This window comes from Schistocerca piceifrons, chromosome 5 (assembly GCF_021461385.2).
Source record: "Schistocerca piceifrons isolate TAMUIC-IGC-003096 chromosome 5, iqSchPice1.1, whole genome shotgun sequence".
In the NCBI taxonomy this organism is placed as follows: domain Eukaryota; kingdom Metazoa; phylum Arthropoda; class Insecta; order Orthoptera; family Acrididae; genus Schistocerca; species Schistocerca piceifrons.
Genome location: NC_060142.1, coordinates 627,691,991 through 627,713,529, shown reverse-complemented (window position 1 = coordinate 627,713,529; position 21,539 = coordinate 627,691,991). Strand labels below are relative to the sequence as shown.

General features: G+C 43.1%; 1 protein-coding gene across 2 annotated transcripts in view; it reads right to left on the bottom strand.

Moving 5' to 3' along the window:
• Positions 1 to 21,539, bottom strand: part of LOC124798517 (synaptic vesicle glycoprotein 2C-like) — a 525,025-nt gene that overhangs the window by 244,074 nt on the left and 259,412 nt on the right. The window lies entirely within an intron of this gene.

Below are 21,539 nucleotides of genomic sequence, written 5' to 3'. Positions count from 1 at the left end.
TGCAAGATCTTGAACCACAAATAAACAACAGAAGATTGAAAAAACTGAGATTTCATGAGGTTAAACCACTGTAAGCTTGTCAACTGTAAGAAAGAAAACAAAACTTGCAAATTTTTCAAGTGATCGGCCATGGAGGAGCCTGTGATAGCAATACCATCCAAATAATTAATGCAACCAGGAACAGGCACAAAGTCAATTGCTCTAAAAATCATTGGAAAATATCAGGGGCACTAGCCATACCAAATGGAAAATGAAAATATTGATAGAGGCCAAAAGGAGCTTTTTTAATTTATTTATTCTTCATAACTACAGCCTATTATCTGGAAAGCAAAAATAGGCCACACAAATCACAAATCCTTGGGTAATAACAAATTATGTATTAACTATTTATTTCTGATACTTAATGTTTAAAATACTACTTCTGCTACTACAAAACTACAATAAAACCCACAACCAGTTACCCAACTACTAATACCAGTACAAGCACTACAGAATCTGTTCTGTTTGTTCATTTATTTTGGTGCATTTAACTTGTGGTTCATTTCCGCTACTGGATCTGCCCACATACTATCCCAGTCAACAGCCACTGTCTGTTGGATTCCTTGGGCATTGGGCACAGTGTGAGCAGCGTTTCCACTATAGCAAGCAATCCCACCCATCACTGTTACGCCAAAGTCCACACTTCCATGATCACTTGCAGTAATGCAATGTAGATTCTTGGGGGACTATTTCATTCAGTGGCTGCTGACATCAGTTACCTTCTCTCCATCTGCAGAGTGTGTTGTCTAGTATTGATGGAAGCACACTGACTTATGGCTGAATGTCTTGTTAAGTCTTAGTGGTGGTGGTTAGTGTTTAACGTCCCGTCGACAACGAGGTCATTAGAGACGGAGCGCAAGCTCGGGTTAGGGAAGGAAATCGGCCGTGCCCTTTCAAAGGAACCATCCCGGCATTTGCCTGAAACGATTTAGGGAAATCACGGAAAACCTAAATCAGGATGGCCGGAGACGGGATTGAACCGTCGTCCTCCCGAATGCGAGTCCAGTGTGCTAACCACTGCGCCACCTCGCTCGGTATGTGTTAAGTCTTAGTATCATCCACGATGCGCCAGGTCGACTTGCTCCTTAGTGCTGGTTTGGGTCCAACATCTTTAATATCTGATGTCCATTACCTGCCATATCTCATTGTCGCAGGCAGTGCTACCAGTCACCTGTCATGATTTTGTATATATATGGAGCACACGGGCCATGGCCAGTCAGGTAATGCATCAATCCACTCAAATGGTTACAAAATTTCATTCTTAATCTCTCCCTGCTGTTAGGGAGAAATTCGTATGTTCTCCTACCTGTACCTGAAGTGTCCCATTCATTTTTCCACAGTTGTAACATGTGACATTTCTTTGCATTTTTTGAACTGGCCTCAGTTCCAAGCACCCTTCGTACTTCCATTTGATTGCCTTTCTTTAACCAGTAAAAGGTTTTCCTTTCCCTAATTTCAAAGTCCAATGGGCATATTCCTAGAATTACTAACGAAGTATCATTCAGGGTAGTGCAGTAGGTGTCCATTAATCACATTAGCACTTCTCGTTGAACTCTTCTCACTAATGAGGCTGGCTTTACTAGCTGCAATCTATGAGCCCAAATGCTTGTGCCATATCCTACGACTGATGCTAATATAGGTTGGTGGTATACTCTGATTGTTTTCAAGAGAAGCTGAAATTGCCTATTTGCAACGGTTTTAATTTTCTTCATCACATTTGTACCTTTTCTGCCACCTTCCTCTATGTGATACGCAAAGTTATGACATTTGTCCAGAATTACCCCAGATATCTTGTTATTGCACTGCTCCTAATTGTTACATATTTAATTTTATTTTAAGGCTTCTTGTTAGGTTCTCTTTCAGCAGGAGGTACGTTGTTTTATGAGGAGTTAGTGACAATTTAACACTTCAACCCTAGCCCTCTAGTTCATGGAGTGCCGCATTACATTTTTCTTCTGCAATCCTTCTGGAACCACCACTTACAACGAACAGCACGTCATCTGCAAATGCTGCCAGTCTGCTTATGTTACTGAAGTCATGGAACATCTGTAGTATGGGCTCCAGTGCAACATCCCAAAACTCTGGACCACACATTGATCCTTTCTGACAGCATTTTGTTGTTGTCTTCATTATTTTCTTCCCTGGGGATGTTAAAGAAGCATATTGCCCATGGCAATAATCTCTTAGGCAGTTCTACAGCACTTCCAAACACTCCAAATCCCCAAGGCGGCCAAAGAAAGACGGCCACCATAGGTTATCGAAAGCACCAGCAATATCAATCATCATTGCTAGAGCATACATAGAATGAGCATTTGCCACTAGGAAGAGTGCCTTATTAACCGCATCTTCAGTTTACTTGCCTCTTCTAAAACCATACTGGCAAGGGCTCACCTCATGGTGCAGTCGATGATCTTGTAATCTTTTGCATAATAGTTTTTCAAATATTTTGACAAGGATGCTCAGTAGACAAACTGGTCTATAGGATTTGTGTACCACAGGATCCTTACTTTGCCGTTAACTAATTATTACAACTTCAACATATTCTTCCACAGTGCAAGGACCTTTCCTTGCAAGGGCACTTCTTGTACATTTCACACAAGTATCTATCTAATTGATAATATAATGTAAATGGACAGATAAAAAAATCCACTCACCAAGCAGTGCAAGGGCAAGAACATACACACAGAAGAATTTAGTTTTCACAAGCTTTTGGAGCCAGTGGCTCCTTCCTCTGGCAGAAGAGTTGAAGGGGAAGGAAGAGGGGTGAAGGAAAAGGATTTGAGATGTTTATGGAAAGGGGTACTGTTTAGAAAAGTCGCTCAGAACCCTGGGTCTGGGGACACTTACCAGACGGAATGGGAAGGAAAGACTGATTGTTGGGGATTGCACCGGACGAGATTTGAAAACCTGAGACATTAATGTTGGAAAACAGGATAATATACAAGACAGAATTACTACTAAAACATCGTGCATGAGTTAATAAGGGTGAAAAGCTAAGTGCGTTATAAGTAACAAAGGTGGGAGGGGGAGGGGGGGGGGGTGAGAAAAATAATAAAAGTCAGAAAATGATAGTTCTAAAAACCTGAAATGGAGTGAAGAAAGAAACAGTTACTGTGAATAAACACTGAGACAGAAGGAGTTAAATTAAGGCCAGGTGGGTGGCAAGAACCAACGATGTATTGTATTGCTTGTTCCCACCTTCCTATGCCAACCTTTTCATGGTTCGCTTAAAGGGGGCTTCTTCAGCCCCTGGTTTGGTTTAAATACATTGATGACGTCTCTGACATATGGATTCATGGTGAAGCTGATCTGTAAAATTCCTGGAATCTCTAAATACCTTCTACCAATTAAATTTCACATGGTCCTATTCTGAATCCCTTGCCACTTTCCTTGATGTTGATCTCATCCTCATCGAAGGCCAGCTACACACCTAAGTCCACATTAAACGCACTAACAACAGTACTTACATTCTGACAGTCGCCATCCTTTCCATGTCAAACATTCCCTCCCATACAGCCTTGGCATTTGAGGCAAACATATTTATTCAGATGCAGACTATTTACAGCAATACATCACCAATCTCACTTCAACCTTCACTGGATGTAATTACCCGAACAGCCTAGTCCAAAAGCAGAATTCCTGGGCCATCACATCCAATCCTGGTACTGCTAATCCCTCCAAAAAACAACTTTGGAGCACACCACTTGTCACCCGGCACTATCCTGGTCTTGAATGTATCAATCAGCTTCTTTAACAAGGTCATGACTTCCTAAACTCATGCCCTGAAATGAGATCCATTCTGTCTGAGATTTTGCCCACCACACCTAGAATAGCTTTTTGTCACCCTCCCAATCACCGCAATATCCTTGTCAGACCCTATGCTGCTTCTGCACCCATCTCCCTATGCTATGGCTCCTATCCCCATGACCATCCCCGCTGCAAGGCTTGCCCTATGCACCGTCCTACCACCACCTATTCCAGCCCTGTAACTGGCAAAACGTATACCATCAAAGGGAGAGACACCTGCAAAATGACACTTTATACACCAGCCTTTACGTAAACACCATTCAGCATTTTACATCAGCATGACTACCACCCAGTTATCAGTCAGGATGAATAGGCATAGGCAGAATGTGTATACAGGCAACAAACAATACCCTGTTGCAGAGCATGCTCTACAACATGACAGTCATGACATCGGGGTGCCTGTTTCACCACACGCACCGTAGGGATGCTTCCCCCAGATACCAGTTTCTCAGAACTCCACAGGTGGGAACTAGCACTACAACACTTCCTTGGTTGTCGCCATCCACCTGGCCTTAATTTACATTAATTCCTTCCATCTCAGCATTTATTCATTATTCACAGTAACTACTCCTTTCTCACTCCATTTCACTTTTCTACATCTTTCATTTTCTGACTTGTCTATTTTCTGCTGCCCCCCCCCCCCCCCTCCTACCTCTGTTACATACTATGCACTCAGCTTTTAACTCTTATTAACTCATGCACGATGTTTTAGTAGTAATCTCTGTCTTGCATACTACCCTGTCATCCTGCCCCCCCCCCCCCTCCCTCCTACCTCTGTTACATACTATGCACTCAGCTTTTAACTCTTATTAACTCATGCACGATGTTTTAGTAGTAATCTCTGTCTTGCATACTACCCTGTCATCCACCTTTAAGCTCTCAGATTTTCAAATCTCGTCTGGTGCAGTCCCCAACAATCAGTCTTTCCTTCTCGTCCTGTCTGGTAAGTCTCCCCTGACCCAGGGTTCTGGGTGACTTTTCTAAACAGTACCCCTTTCCCTAAGCCTCTCCAGTCTTTTTCCTTCATCCCTCTTCCTTTCCCTTTAACTCTTCTGCCAGAAGAAGGAGCCACTGGCTGTGTGTTCTCCTGCCACCGCTTGATTCTTTTGTCTGCACATTTACATTTTATTATCAATAATTGATTAGTTTTGTTGTTGTAACTATTTAATTGGTCACACAGGGCTTGTATTACTTTGGCAGGGAGATTTTTTCTTTTTCAGTCTTAAAATTCGTTGCTGAATTTCTCTTGTGTGAAGGGGTACACAGGTTTATTGTTTCTATAGTCTACCCATAACATTTTTCATAACCTGCAATATCTATCTATCTTGCCATCTTCTCCATTGTCAGGAAGTAGTATTTCCATTAGTAGGGCAGCCAACTATTCCCAATTTTCTGTTACCATCCCATCATTCCTTCTGAACATGGATAAGATTGTTGGTGCTCATATTTCCTCACAATATTTTAATGGTTCACCCTAGTCTTCACGAATTGCTTCCATTTTTCCATTTTTATTTTCGATAACTCTTTCTTACAACATTGTTAATATACCTGTATCTATGCAATCTTTGGACTCTACATCTACATGGATACTCAACATAGGTTCAGTGAACAACCTTCACAACAATTCTCTATTATTCCAATCTCATACAGTGGAAAAAATGAACACTTATATCTTTCGCGTGAGATCTGTTTTCCCTTATTTTAGTATGGTGATCATATCTCCCTATGTAGGTCAGTATCAACAAAATATTTTCACATTCAGAGGAGAAAGTTGGTGATTGAAATTTCATGAGAAGATTTCGCCACAACAAAAAATGCTTTTGTTTTAATTATGTCTACCCCAAATCCTGTATCATTTCAGTGACACTCTCTCCCCTATTTCGCAATAATACAAAATGTGCTGCCCTTCTTTGACAATTCTTGATGTAAACCATCAATCCCATCTGGTAATGATCTCACACTGTGCAGCAGTTAACTAAAAGAGGGTGGACAAGTGTAGTATAGGCAGTCTCTTTAGTAGATCTGTTACATTTTCTAAGTGTCCTGCCAATGAAATGCAGTCTTTGGTTAGCCTCCCCCACAACATTTTCTACATGTTACTTCCAATTTAAGTTGTTTGTAATTGTAATTCCTAGGAATTTAATTGAATTTATGGTCCTTAGATTTGACTGATTTATCGTGTAACTGAAGTTTAATGGATTTCTTTTAACCTCATAAGGATGAAGTCACACTTTTCATTATTCAGGGTCAATTGTCAATTTTCGCACCATATAAATCATTTTGTAATTACTTTTTATCTTCTGATAACTTCATTAGTCGATAAAGGACAGCGTCATCTGCAAACAACTTAAGACAGCTACTAAGATTGTCTCCTAAACCATTTCTATAGATGAGGAACAGCAAATGGCCTATAACACTACCTTGGGGAACACCAGAAATCACTTCTGTTTTACTCGATGACTTTCTGTAAATTACTACTAACTGTGCCCTCCTTGGCAGGAACATCCAGTCACATAACTGAGACAATATTCCATAAGCACGCGATTTCACTACAAGCCACTTGTGTGGTACAGTGTCAAAAGCCTTCTGGAAATCTAGAAGTATGGAATCAATTTGAAATCCCTTGTCAATAGCACTCAACACTTCATGTGAGTAAAGAGCTAGGCCTAGTTATGTTTCTCAAGAACTATGTTTCCTAAATCGTGTTGACTGTGTGTCAATAGACTGTACTCATCACGTTAATTCATAATGTTCGAATACAATATATGTTTCAAAATCCTGCTGCATATGGATGTTAATGACATGGGCCTGTAATTCAGCGGATTACTCCTACAAGCTTTCTTGAATATTGGTGTGACTTGTGCAACATCACTGCATTAAATGACATTGCTGCTGAAGAGAGGGAAGATCCAGCATTGCTGAAAGCCAAACAAGTCTTGAAGAATGAGCAACTGATCAAAGGAGAACTCTAATTAATAAATGGAACATTGTATATGGCTCTCAGGTTTTCAAATCACGTCCGATGCTGTCTTCAACTACCAGTCTTTCCTGCTCGTCCTCTACTGTAAGCCTCCCCTGATCCACTGTTCTGGGTGACTTTCTCGATATCTACCCCTTTTTCTAGACCTCTCCAGTCCTTTTGCTTCACCCTTCTTCTTTCCCCTTCAACCCTTATGCCTGAAGAAGGAGCCACTAACTCTGAAAGCTTGCCAATTACAACCCTATTTTATGTGCGTGTTCTGCCACCACTTGGTGAGTAGATTTTTTATATATCTTATTAAATAAACGACTGATAAGTTTGAGAAACCAAGTAATGCTGTTTCACAGTGCATGTAATAGTCTGAAGACTGACTATGCCAGATTAGCCTATGTTAAATGTAGTAACCAGTATGAAAAAGCCATCATGGATGCCAAAAAACACTTAATTTCATTATTTTTGAGAACTCCAATTGTAAGTGCAAAGCTGCATGTAAACTATTAAGAGTTACTTATTTATTTGCTATTTTCTTTTAGTTTGTTATTTATATAAAAGAACAGACCAAATGTTGCACATGAACTGACATGAAGATAACACATAATATTTTAACATAATTTCCATTCTGTTAGTAATAACTAAGAATTATGCAGTAAAAGGGAGGAAATTTGCTAGAATATCTATATAAAAAGAAAATTTAGTCTGTTACACTATGCAGCACTGCTAAATCATAAATTTTATAATTTTGAATTCTGGACTGAACTGCTATGCAACACTGCATTACACTACACTACACTACACTACACTGTACTACTGTATTTGGTATCAGAACCAAGCTGGACTTCTTTGTCTGGATTGTTAGCCCCCAGCAAGCTGAGGTGCAACTCAGGATTCACAGGGACTGTGTTGGTTTTCCACCCAAAATGTAGAAATTGGGAAATCCTACCTGGCCCTTCCCAAGGCTAATCTCCTCACTGCTTCACGTCTCATTATCATGAGTTATGACCTCTTTTCGGTTATCTCTCAGCCATGTAGGCCTGCATTCGTAAGCTGTTATTTTAGTTATCAGCAAGTTCAGCTTATGCCACAGTTCCTCATTCCTTATTATACTATAACCTATTGCATTACCAAATGCATCCCTGTCCTGGTCTGTAGCAGCTTGCCTAATGGCACATTCCCAGATGACGTGATCTGGACTGCAGACTGCTCCATATTCACAAGAGTCTGTGGTGTGCTGTCAAATTTTTATTAAGTAGCTGGGTTACAGACCATGTACCGACATGTAGTGTATAGATCCCTTGGTCAGAAGGAAGTATGTCACTCTTGTTCTTTCTTTTATGTTAGGAAGGAACTGGTAGGTTCTCCTCCATTTTCCTCCCCTGACCCAGATATTTTGCCATTCTCTATCAATGCATGCCTTTATTTCCTTATTGAATATGGTTCTTCTGCCCAGTACCTGCTTTACCTTCTCATTTCACGTTTTTGAGCCAATACTGTGCACCTCTCTTTCTTATTGCTAGGCCTAGAGATAGCAAGTTTAATACCACCAGCAGCGCCTCAGTTGGTGTTGTTCTGTAGGTGCCTATTAGGCACAGGAGTACATTTCTCTGTGCTCACCACAGAATCTGTGCTGTCCTTATGTTTCTGGCTCTATGAGGCCAAACGCTCACCCACAGCCCACAATACTACTACTACTACTACTACTACTACTACTACCACCACTAAAAAAAAGTCATTTGATGACAATTTTGAGTCAATATGTCTTCACCTGTCTCACGGGTGTGAAAAAGTCATAAAACATTTGCTAACAGGAATGATGGCAACAAGTATAACACACACAATAAGGAAAACGTAGACATACTATGCTGTTTACCCTCCATGACAAGTGACAGTTTTTAGCTATTAATATCTTTACCCATCTAAATATTAAAATGCGGCTCTTGGATTTGGTGAAATTTTGAGGAAAGCTGTCACAAAATTTATGCCAAAAACTACTATACAGTTTAAATGTGTTCTCTGACAGTGAAACAGTAAACTGGACTCTCTAAACAACGCACTGCCATATGAAATGTACTTGATAAAATATTCTCACTATGTGTCACTACATGTTATGCTACACTTGTGCAAATTTTTTCTGTATTATCATCTATATTTATGCTAATTACTTCTTGTATTATAATGCTTGTGTAATCTTAATCTTGTAACACTGATGCAGTCTATCCAGTCTTGGCTGGGGAATAATGTAGCTATGGTAATACTGAGTAAGATTGCATTGTGATATGTTCTTATTGCACTTAGTGGCAGCTGAAAACTTCTTTGGCCAATTGTTGCTATATTATTTAAGATTTTAATGGCTCTCTGGCAGATGATTTCTACACTTGCATGAAAGTTTTGCTTTACGTAGGTGTCAGAAACAGTGCTTCCAATTCTGTAAGTAAGCCTTGGATTACAACAAGTATAAAACAGCCATGTAAAACCAAAAGGGAAACTTATGCTGCAATAAGATTATCTAAAGATTACACTGTAAAATTTTAAAGAAACTAATACAGAAATCAAAAGCCCCTTCTTATGAGAAGAAAATAGATAATTCTAATGATAAAATAAAAACAATTTGGAGCATTGCAAAAAAAAAAAGAAACGGGAAGAGATACAACAAGCAAAGAAGATAAGGTACCCTAGTGGATAACCCCAAATGTATGGCCGAGATTTTTAATAAACACTTCCTATCAGTAACTCAACAAATTGGTTGCAGGCCCAATGTTGATGAAGCCTGAACTCTTTGTCAAGCTGTATACTCAAACAATTCCAGAAATGCACCTCAATCCTGTTACTGTAGATGAAATTTAAAAAACCACCATGTCTCTTAAAAGTAAGAACTCTGCAGGGGTTGATAATATTTCTAGTAATTTATTGAAATATTCATGTATGTGGTTAAGAGAATTCTCTGTCATAGTTTCAATGCTTCCCTTCAGGAAGGTGTTGTTCCCAGTAGACTTAAGTATGCCACTGTGAAGCCCCTGTACAAAAAGGGCAATGAAACTGAATTAACTAACTATTGACCTCTCTCTTTGCTGACAGCTTTCTCTAAAATTCTAGAAAAGCTAATACATGTAAGAATTACTGATCATCCCATGAAGAATGGAGTTCTCAGCAAGAGCCAATTTGGCTTTCAAAAGGGCTGTTCAACAGAAGACACAATCTATGCACTTGCAAATGAAGTCCTAAAAACCCTTAATGAGAAAATGCCTAAAGCATTTAACTGTGTTGATCACCAGATTCTCTTGCAAAAAGCAAATTTAGTAGGAATAACTGGTGCTGCAGGCAATTGGCTACAGGTGTATCTCCAAGACAGAAAACAAAAAGTTTTCTTGAATAGCTCAGGTGGAGTGTGTGACGATTCCTCACATTCTGAATAGAGTTCCATTACATGTGGAGTGCCTTAGTGCTCAATTCTTGGGCCACTATTATTCCTGATTTTTATAAATGATCTACAATCATGTACAAGCCTGCTGTGTAAATTTACATTATTTGCTCATGATACCACAATTTTTATGAGCAGTAGAACAGATAGTAATCTTGAGGAATACATTAATCACATACTCTCAGATGTGGTTAATTGGTTCAAGATGAATGGTCTCTTATTAAATTCCAGTAAGACCAGCTTTATTCAGTTCTCTACAAAAACAGAAAAAGAGAGAGAGAGAGAGAGATAAGTGTGACATGTGGTAATTAGCCAATAGAAAGAATGCAAACAACAAATTTTCTTGGAGTGCACATTGACAAGAAAATGAACTGGTCTTTGCATATTGTAGATCTCTGTAAGAGGCTTAGCTCTGCTACGTATGCTTTACAGGTTGTCACTACACGTGTTGAATGTAACACTGCAAAAGTGGTATACTATGGCTATTTTCACTCACTCATTGAATATGGATAATTTTTGGGACAACCAGCCATTAGCAAGGAAAGAGTTCATTGCACAGAAGTGAGCTTTAAGAGTCAAATGTGGGTTGCGCCCAAGAGACTCGTGCAGAAATAGCTTTCAAAAACTTAAAATATACACAACTACATGCCAACATATTTTTTCTCTCATGTGTTTTCTCGGTAAAATTTAGAGATATTTCAACCAAACAGTAATTATCACGAACATAGCACACAGAGGAAGAATGACATACACAGCGATCACATAAATTTGAGCTTGGCGCAAAAGGGTGTCCACAACACTGCTCTTCAATGCTCTTCAAAGACAGAGATTCATAACAAGAGTAAGTTTAGGAAAGCACTAAAAATATTTATGATAGAAAAAGCTTTTAACAGTCTAGATGAATTTTTAACAAAATAAATTGTAAAACTTTAATATTATATAATACAAGTTGACATAATGCCACTACGAATGTAATTTAACTTGAGCTCTGTATCTGTCTGTACTCTGTATCCGTTTTCTGTAGTGCTTTAGTGATTCTAAGAAAATATGTATTTCTTTTTTCTGTATTGCTGTTCAAAGAATTTACTGCATAAATTTTTATATAATTATGCACTCAAATGTCTGAATATGCTATAAGATTATCATATTGTATTTGTAAAAAACTGACTCATTCCATGTCCTTGTGAATCAAAGGGTGGTCATTTATTCTAATTGTGGTATTTCTCTTTCTTGATTATGTTCCTTTTAGTAACATATAAACTCTTTTGAGTGCTGCTATAGTTAGTTTGTTTTCTATGCACCAGTTACTTAGCCTGTCCAACTTTAGCTCTTGTGTGGCAGATACTATAATTAGCAGATCATCATCACAGGCGATGTCGACTCTAGTGTTTGTTACACACTGAAGTGGCTTCAGTAATGGCTCTATGCCAACATCCAAGAACTCTGGACCACAAAGAGAGCCCTGTGGGCAGCCTTTGGTGATGTCTTTCACAATCTTCTTTCCAGAACATTCAAACAGTACCTGTCTGTCTATGCAATCTTACAGACTTATCGACACACCTGGGACTGTCCATCTGTTTCAGTCTTTTGAACAGGCCAGACCACCACAAATTATCAAATGCCCTAGTTATATCAATCATTATGCTTATAACATACTTATCTGAGGTGTTCACAATATTCATTACATGATTTCCTGCATTCTAAGTGGATTTCCCTTTCCTGCAGGGGGCTCATGCCTACTACCTCTCAGTGGTCCCTCAGGTGGCAGTACAGAAGCTTTTCCGGTACTTTGGGTAAATCATTTGCCAAACAAATCAGCCTGTAAGATTTCAGTTTTCGTGGGTCTTTGCCTTCCCATTTTTAGTATAATGATATTTTCCAGATTCTGGACACCTGACCTGCAATAGACATTCATTTAATGACACTGTTAAATATGGTACAATTTGGGCCACTAGCTGATGCAACACTTCTGCCAGAATTCTATCAGGCCCTGATACTTTCTTCTTCTTCAACTCCATACTCCCAGCCTCACTTCCTCATATGCAAATAGAATCACAACACAATTATTCAGATGCTGTTCTAGTGAAGATGCTAATGGTATTGTGTGTCTTCCGTCACTGTATCGTTTGGCAACAAAGTTCTGAATAGGTACTGCTCTGATATCTCCCAGTCTGTCAGCACCACCGTGATGTCAGATCATCTCAGTGTTGATAATACAGTAGGTGATTGAACCTTGTTTGCTGAAAGTGTGTATGGAAAACCTCAAACATCTCTTTCTATTTGGTGCTTGATGTATGCCTACCATTTTTCTACTCTGATTTGGTGTGATAGTTCTTTATACTGTTGTCTGACTGTTCAATAGGAACTCGGCCTTCTCTGTCATTCTGTGTCCTCTATGGATCTTCAGTGGTATCTCCTCACCTGCCTTGTTCTTCATCTTAAGGACTGTAGGGCAGGAATCCAGGAAATTTTGATCCCTTTTAACTTCCTAACAAAAGTTGGGATCGCCTTGTCTTGTGCCATCTGCAAAACTCTCATCAATATGTCAGCTGCTTTGGCATCACAATCAAATTCACTCCATGCAGTGGTTGTATTTTGAATCCTGGCTTTAAAAGTTCCCAGTTCACTTTGCCTAGATTGTATAGTTGCTCAGGTTGGATTCTGGCATGTAAATCATTATCTGCATTTTTAACTGTGAAATAAATGAGACTATGGTCACCTGTTTTAAGTCCATCACAGATCTTCCAGTCAGCAATGTGGATACTGACTTTCGAGTTTGGGAGGGTGATACCTATATTTGTTGCCGCACCTGTGCTGTTTTGGAAAATAGGTGGGTTGAGAGACCTATCAATGATGTGAAGGCCAAGTTCTTGTACAGCATCCTGAAGGCAGAGTTCTCTTTCATCCATTACTCAGCGATATCACTTAGCTGATTTCACGTTTATGTCCATTACGAAAATGTGTCTGTCGTGCGTACCCAGTATTATTGTTGTTAAATTTTCTATACATGGCTGTACTGCCTGACTGTAATGAAACTATTGATTAGTTATGTAATAATTTTCTTAAGTCAATCATTTTTAATGTCTCCATGTGTTTGGTGCAAAGATGACGTGTTTTTGTCACTGTTATGTCTTTATCTGGTGTCACAATGGCTGCAATTGAATGATGACCTGATGTTATGATCTGTGCTGTAACTGGCATGTGGGCTAATTCCCTCGTTTCTGGGATATGACCCATGTATTCATAGTATGTATAGATCCTGCTCCTCTAACACTTCCCTGTGTTCTTGCATTGCCATGGCACTGCGCATCACATTTATCTTGCTGATTTTAATCATCTGTCTCTGTTCCATTTTCGTTGAGGTGAGATTCGAATGTAAGCAAATGCTACAGAACCTATTTAGTATATAGCTATGGGGCCACTCTAATCTGTAATCATATACAATTCAGCCTGTACAGATGCTCAATATCAAGTGTCTTCTGCCTCCTCATAAAGACAACATCAAGTAGGGTCTGCAGTTTCTTTGTATTTGTGAGCAAGTTGTTCACACTGAGCTGAAAATGATCAGCTTCCTCCACAACAGGAAAATTGATGGTACAGCCTATGATACAGCCTAACCAGGCATCTTACTGCTTCAGTTAACACATGTATATCCTCCAGTCTAGCTAGTCTCATTGAATTTTGCACATTTTGGAAACAGGTTGTGGGTTCGGTCATAAACTACTTCCATTTTTCGTATCATGAACATCACTGTTTGTATTCTTTGTGCAATTCCAGGTGCCATCTGTAGGTTGTATGATCTGTGTATGGTATTTTCATAATCTTCCTCTATTAGGTTTTGTGTGCTATAACACTGCTACTGTAAAGTGTTACGTGCTTTCACACCTTGCACTCATTGCACCTTCAGCTTTTTCTGAATTTGAGAGTATGTCCATCTTTAACGCTTCCTTGTCTAGAGGTAGACACATTGTCCACTCCTTGTTTCCATTTCTTCTTAGTTACTTACATTAACTCCGATTCTTTTCTCCACTATTCTTATTATTGGCCTTTTTATTATCCATTGCGTTATTGCCCTTGTCTATACGGTGAGTTTGGTTTGGTTTGCTACGTCTCTTCTTGTTCTACCCTTCACACTGGACCAGAATATTTTGCTTTTTCCTGCGCTTTGCTTTCTTTTTGATGGATGTTTCCATTTCTTACAAAGATGACATGTAATTTTATAATCCATTTGATCCATGGGCTTAACAGTTTTCTTTCTAGACAGTGCTTCATATTCTTTGACTGTCGACCTGATATGTTTTGTGTTTGCATTTACTCTGTGGTTTCCTAGTGATGCTTGCCAGTAGATTACTCAATGGTTAAGAATACATATTCAATTCTTTTGAATTTCCTGCTCTAAGAACATATAGTACATTGCACAGTCTTCACCTCATTGGTAGCTTGATTTCTGCCTTTTCACACATGTAATGCGCACTGGAGTTTGCGTGGTATTTTTATAGTTCATTTTTAGATGGTCACAATCTCCACATTGGGAGCACATGGGTTTGTTTCCTTACAGTACTTATAGCATTGAATGACTGCAACATAGTCCTTCACAGTGGCTGCTTGAAATTCAAAGTATATTTTTTTTCCATGTAAGAAAGTGTGCTCTGACTTTTGGATTTACATGCAACATATAATTTAATGCCAGCTTCTCCTGTGGACCTGTTTTAAACTCGACTTTTGTTTCTTCTAAGAATTGCTTCCTATCTGTTGTTCCCTCCAAGTTCTGTTCATATAGTGCCTCAAGTCACTTTCTGGAATCTTAACTGATAATTCACACATTACGACTTTTGGTCTACTCTTCCTAGGTGGCTCGCTTACATGTTTCCAAGTGCTTTGAGGTTTTTGTAGACAGTTTTGTTGCATACTCTGTATCATTTTTCCCTCCATCCAAATTGCATAATGTGTGAATGAGATACCTAGGCCTTGCTGTGTTGGTATTTACATATATGTACAGACACTACTGTTACTGACGACTCTGATGTATCCGCAGTCACTGATGCTACATACCTCTTCTGCCACTGAAAACGATGCCCCTGGTGGCCAGCAGTGTAACAATCAGTGCCAGTGTCACTGCTGATGTTGCTGTGTTCCACTTGACCGGAACTCCGATGCTTCACAACCCGGCATGGCACGATACGGGCCAGGCCATGGAGAACAACTGTTACATGCAGATGAATGCACAAAGAATATTTATATGTCTCTTATTATTTCACAGTAACATCCACATGGATTATTGTCATTCACAGTGTAATTGCTGCCATTACGGGCATTCACTAACTGAACACGAATGTTACTGGATTCCATTTTCCACAGCAAATACATAATACAAATGGAGCTGGTTGAAACATGAAATTAGCAGCAGTGAAATTTTTGGGGAAAATTTAAATGTATATTGAAAAGATAGGCAAATGAGAAATGTAGGTGGTGCATTTCTCATAGTAGACAAGAAACTGAAATCCACAGAGGTAGAAATTGAAGCTTCATGTGAGATTGTTTGGGCAAGATTTAGTAGCAGGGGGTGGGCATAAAATGATAATTGGGGATTTCTATCACCCACCAGACTCACCTCCCGATCTAACTGATAACTTTAGAGAAAACCTCAGCTCACATGTACCCAAGTTCCCCAATCATACTGCAACCACTGGTGGAGACTTTAATCATCCAACAATTAACTGGTAAAATTATAGTTTTGATCGTGGTGGTCATGATAAGACATCCTGTGACATTTTACTAAATGCCTTCTCTGAAAACTGCCAAGAATAGATAGTTAGGAACCCCACTCATGACAAAAGTATATTGGATCTAATGGCAACAAACAGACCTGACCTCTTGAGGATGTCCACACTGAAACTGGTATAAGTGAAGATGACACAGTTGTGGCAAAAATGATTACCAAAAAACATAGGAGAACTAAAACAAGCAGAAAGACACATACGTTCAGTAAACTAGATAAATAGTTAGTAGTGTCATATCACAATTAGAAATTTGAAACTTTCAGCAAAGGGAAGGAGCATGGAGAGGATTTTTTTTTTTTTTTTTTTAGGGCGCTCAACTGCTGAGGTCATTAGCGCCCAGTCACTGGTGTTAGAGCACATGGAAGCTGCTAAAACTCAAGGGGATGGGGGGACACCAGAAGGACCTGACAAAGATTAAATAAGTAAAAAGGTTAAATATCTTTGGTCAAGCCAGTTAAAGTTGTAAAACGCAGAATACGAGCAGCTGCTCGAGCGTCATCAACTAAAACATCCGGTAAGGTAGATGGCAGGGACAGGACAACACGAAATTTACTAAAACGGGGACACGACAATAAAACATGGCGCACCGTTAATGCCTGACCACAAGGGCACTGCGGGGCTGGGTCACCGGAGAGCAGGTAGCGGTGGCTAAGCCGGCAATGCCCAATCCGCAACCTGGTCAGAAGGACCTCCTCGCGCCGAGATGGTCGGGAGGAAGTTGTCCAAGCAGTTGGGAGCGGTTTTACTGCCCGGAGCTTGTTTCCTTGGAGGGATGACCAAGCATCCCACCACAAGGACACAAGCCTCTTACATACATCCCCACAAACGTCAGATGACGGGACACAATGGGAGGCTGGCCGAGGCTGGAGGACTGCAGCCTTGGCTGCAGCATCCGCAGCCTCATTCCCAGGCACTCCTACATGTCCGGGAACCCACAGAAAGCTGACAGAACCGCCATTATCAGCGAAAGAATGGAGGGACTGCTGTATCCGTTGAATCAAGGGATGGACCGGATAGGGAGCCCCAAGGCTCTGAAGAGCACTGAGTGAGTCAGTGCAGAGTACATACGATGAATGGCGGTGGCGGCGGGCATACTGAACGGCCTGATGGAGAGCAAAAAGCTCGGCCGTAAAGCTGGAACATTGGTCAAGGAGCCGGTATTTAAAGGTGGCGGCCCCGACGACAAAGGCACAGCCGACACCATCGTCAGTTTTGGAGCCATCGGTGTAAATAAAGGTGTGACCGGCAAGTCGAGCACGAAGTTCGACAAACTGTGAGCAATACACTGCAGCCGGAGTACCCTCCTTCGGGAGTGAGCTGAGGTCGAGATAAATACGAACCGGAGCCTGTAGCCAAGGTGGTGTCGGGCTCTCACCCTCTCTGAAGGTGGTAGGGAGGGCAAAATCCAATTGTCGAAGCAGGCGACGGAAGCGGACTCCGGGGGGCAGCAGGGCAGACACATACAACCCGTACTGACAGTCGAGAGAATCGGCGAAGAAGGACTTGTAAGAGGGGTGTTCGGGCATAGACAACAGTCGGCAGGCATACCGACACAGCAGTACGTCGCGCCGGTAGGTCAATGGTAACTCGGCAGCTTCAGCATAAAGACTCTCGACAGGACTAGTGTAGAAAACTCCGGTCGCAAGACGTATCCCCCGATGGTGGATGGAGTTGAGCCGGCGTAAGAGGGACGGCCGAGCGGACGAGTAGACGAAGCTCCCATAATCCAGCTTCGATCGGACTATGGACCGATACAAGCGAAGCAGGACAGTGCGATCCGCTCCCCAAGATGAACCGCTAAGAACTCTTAGGACATTAAGGGAACGTGTACAACGGGCCGCCAAATAAGAGACATGTGGAGACCAACACAGTTTCCTGTCCAACGTAAGCCCTAGAAACTTAGTTGTGTCCACGAATGGGAGAACAACGGGACCGAGATGTAAGGATGGCGGAAGGAACGCTTTATATCGCCAAAAGTTGATACAAACCGTCTTCTCTTCAGAGAACCGGAAGCCATTTGCCACGCTCCATGAGTAGAGGCTGTCTAGACAACGCTGAAGGCAGTGCTCCAGGAGGCATGTTCTCTGGGCACTGCAGTAGATCGCGAAGTCATCGACAAAGAGAGAGCCTGAGACATTAGGTGGAATGCAATCCATAATTGGATTGATCGCGATGGCAAAAAGGGCTACGCTCAAGACGGAGCCCTGAGGCACTCCGTTCTCCTGAAGGAAGACGTCGGACAATACGGAACCCACACGTAAGCTAAACTATCGATCCGTTAAAAAGGAATCAATAAAAAGGGGCAGACGACCGCGTAGGCCCCACTTATACATAGTGCGGAGGATACCTCCTCTCCAACAGGTATCATAAGCCTTCTCCAAGTCGAAGAACACGGCTACCGTTTGGCGCCTTCGCAAAAAGTTGTTCATGATGAATGTCGACAAGGTCACAAGGTGGTCAACAGCGGAGCGGCGACGACGAAAGCCGCATTGGACATTAGTAAGTAGTCGTCGAGATTCAAGAATCCAAACTAACCGAGCATTAACCATGCGCTCCATCACCTTACATACACAGCTTGTAAGAGAAATGGGGCGGTAATTAGAAGGAAGGTGTCTATCCTTCCCGGGTTTGGGTATAGGAACAACAACGGCGTCACGCCAACGCATGGGGACTTGACCTTCGGTCCAGACGCGATTGTAGGTACGAAGAAGGAAGCTTTTGCCCGCCGGAGAAAGGTGTGCCAGCATCTGAACGTGAATGGCATCTGGCCCCGGAGCAGAGGATCGGGACAGTGCAAGCGCACGTTCGAGTTCCCGCATAGTAAAGGGGGCATTGTAAGTTTCCAGATTCAGCGAGTGGAAGGAAGGTCGCCGAGCCTCGTCTGCCTCTTTCCTGGGAAGGAAGGCAGGATGGTAATGGGCGGAGCTTGAAACCTCCGCGAAAAAGCAGCCAAAGGCGTTGGAGACAGCCACAGGATCAACAAGGACCTCATTACCTGAGGTCAGGCCAGGTACCGAGGAGTGGGCCTTAATGCCCGACAGCCGGCGCAGGCTACCCCAAACGACGGAAGAGGGAGTAAAACTGTTAAAGGAGCTGGTGAAAGAGGCCCAACAAGCTTTTTTGCTGTCTTTGATGACTCTACGGCATTGCGCTCGGAGTCGTTTGTAGTCAATACAATTCGCCAACGTAGGATGGCGGCGAAAGGTGCGTAAAGCACGTCGGCGAGCACGGATAGCGTCCCTACAAGCCTCGTTCCACCAGGGGACGGAAACGCGACGTGAAGAAGAAGTAGTACGAGGTATGGAACGTTCGGCAGCATTGATAATAACAGCCGTGAGGTATTCGACCTGACTGTCACAACTGGGAAAATCGTGGTCCGGAAAGGTCGCCAGGGAGGAGTAAAGTCCCCAGTCAGCTTTCAGTATGTTCCAGCTCGAAGGACGTGGGGATGGGGTGTGGTGCAGGAGACGAACGACACAGGGGAAGTGGTCGCTCGAATAGGTGTCAGAAAGGACATACCACTCGAACCGACGGGCAAGAGTGGTAGAACAGATCGAGAGGTCCAAGTGGGAGTAGGTATGAGTAGAGTCCGAGAGGAAAGTCGGGGCGCCGGTATTGAGGCAGACAAGATTGAGATGGTTGAAGACATCCGCCAAGAGTGAGCCTCTTGGACAGGATGCAGGAGAGCCCCAAAGGGGATGATGGGCATTGAAGTCGCCAAACAATAAGAACAGCGGGGGAAGCTGAACGATCAGGTGCATCATGTCAGCCCGACTAACAGCAGATGATGGTGGAGTGTAGATGGTACAAACTGAAAAAGTAAAAACAGAAAGAGTAATGCGGATAGCTATTGCTTGGAGTGGGGTGGTCAATGGGATGGGATGGTAATAGACATCGTCCCGAACGAGCAACATGACCCCACCATGAGCTGGGATACCGTCCACAGGGGTGAGGTCATACCGCTCCGAGGTATAGTGGGTAAAGGCAATATGGTCAGTCGGGCGCAACTTGGTTTCCTGGAGACCAAGGACGAGCGGACAGTGCAGGCGGAGGAGCAGTTGTAATTCCTCCCGATTAGATCGAATACCTCTTATGTTCCAATGAAACAACGCCATTGCTAGTCAAAAAGTTGGGGGAACGAGACGGGGAAGAGCTGGTCACCTCGATGGCCGCGGAGGGCCAGGTTGCGAGGGAACAACGCTACAACCGACGGGAGGCGGATCCGGTTCCATTGACTCGTCGCCAGCTGCGGCCGCTGTCCCTGATTGTGTAGCAGGGGCCGCATCATTTGCCGACGAAAGGCCGGCGGAGCGCCTGGCAGCAGAGCGTCCCGGCGAAACTGAGGACGGCCAGGAGCAGCGACTCACGGATGAAGCGTCAGACAAAACGCGCCGGGGTGGAGAGGGGGATAGAGACTTCTTCTTGGAGGCCTTCTTGGAAGGCCGAGGAGGCACAGGGATGATGGGCTGGACCCGAAGAAGGTCCTCACGCGCGGGGACCGTTTTGGAACGCCGGACCTCGGAAGCTGGGGTCCGGAACGTTTCCCCGATGGACGCCTGAGAAGAGGAGCACTTCTCAGGTGGCGTGGGGGGAGGAGGAGGAGGAAGGGTGGCCCCTGGGGCAGAGGGGGTGGGGGCCACGGGGGAGGAGGATTTGGAAGGGAGGTATTTGGGAGGCGGAGGCAGAGCCCCCTGATGGGCAGAGGAGGTGGAGGGGGGACAGGATAGGGGTGAGGATACCGCGGAAGGAGTGGACACAACTGAGGCAAACGAAGTGGTCAGTGACACGGGATGAAGGCGGTCATACTTCTTCCTGGGGGAGGAGGATTTGGAAGGGAGGTATTTGGGAGGCGGAGGCAGAGCCCCCTGATGGGCAGAGGAGGTGGAGGGGGGACAGGATAGGGGTGAGGATACCGCGGAAGGAGTGGACACAACTGAGGCAAACGAAGTGGTCAGTGACACGGGATGAAGGCGGTCATACTTCTTCCTGGCCTCAGAATAAGAGAGCCGATCCAAAGTTTTGATTTCTTGTATCTTCTTCTCCTTCTGATAGGCGGGGCAGTCTGAGGATCTAGGCGAGTGGAAGCCAGGACAATTAATGCACCGAGGTGGAGGGGTGCAAGTATGTTCCTCACGAAGAGGACGTCCACAATCGCCACAAAGGGGCTCAGCCTCACACCGGGACGACATGTGCCCAAAGTGCAAACACCTAAAACAGCGCATAGGAGGTGGGACGTAAGGTCGCACGTCGCACCGGTAGCACATCACCTTTACCTTCTCCGGGAGAGCGTCCCCCTCGAAGGCGAGGATAAAGGCCCCAGTGTCGATGCGACGGTCTTTGGGGCCGCGCTGGACTCACCGGACGAAATGCACGCCGCGGCGCTCCAGGTTGGCCCTGAGCTCCTCAGCAGATTGTAGCAGGAGGTCACGATGAAAAATAACCCCCTGCGTCCTATTTAGTGCCAGATGTGGGACAATGGATACTGGGATGTCCCCTAGGCGGTCGCACGCCTGGAGTG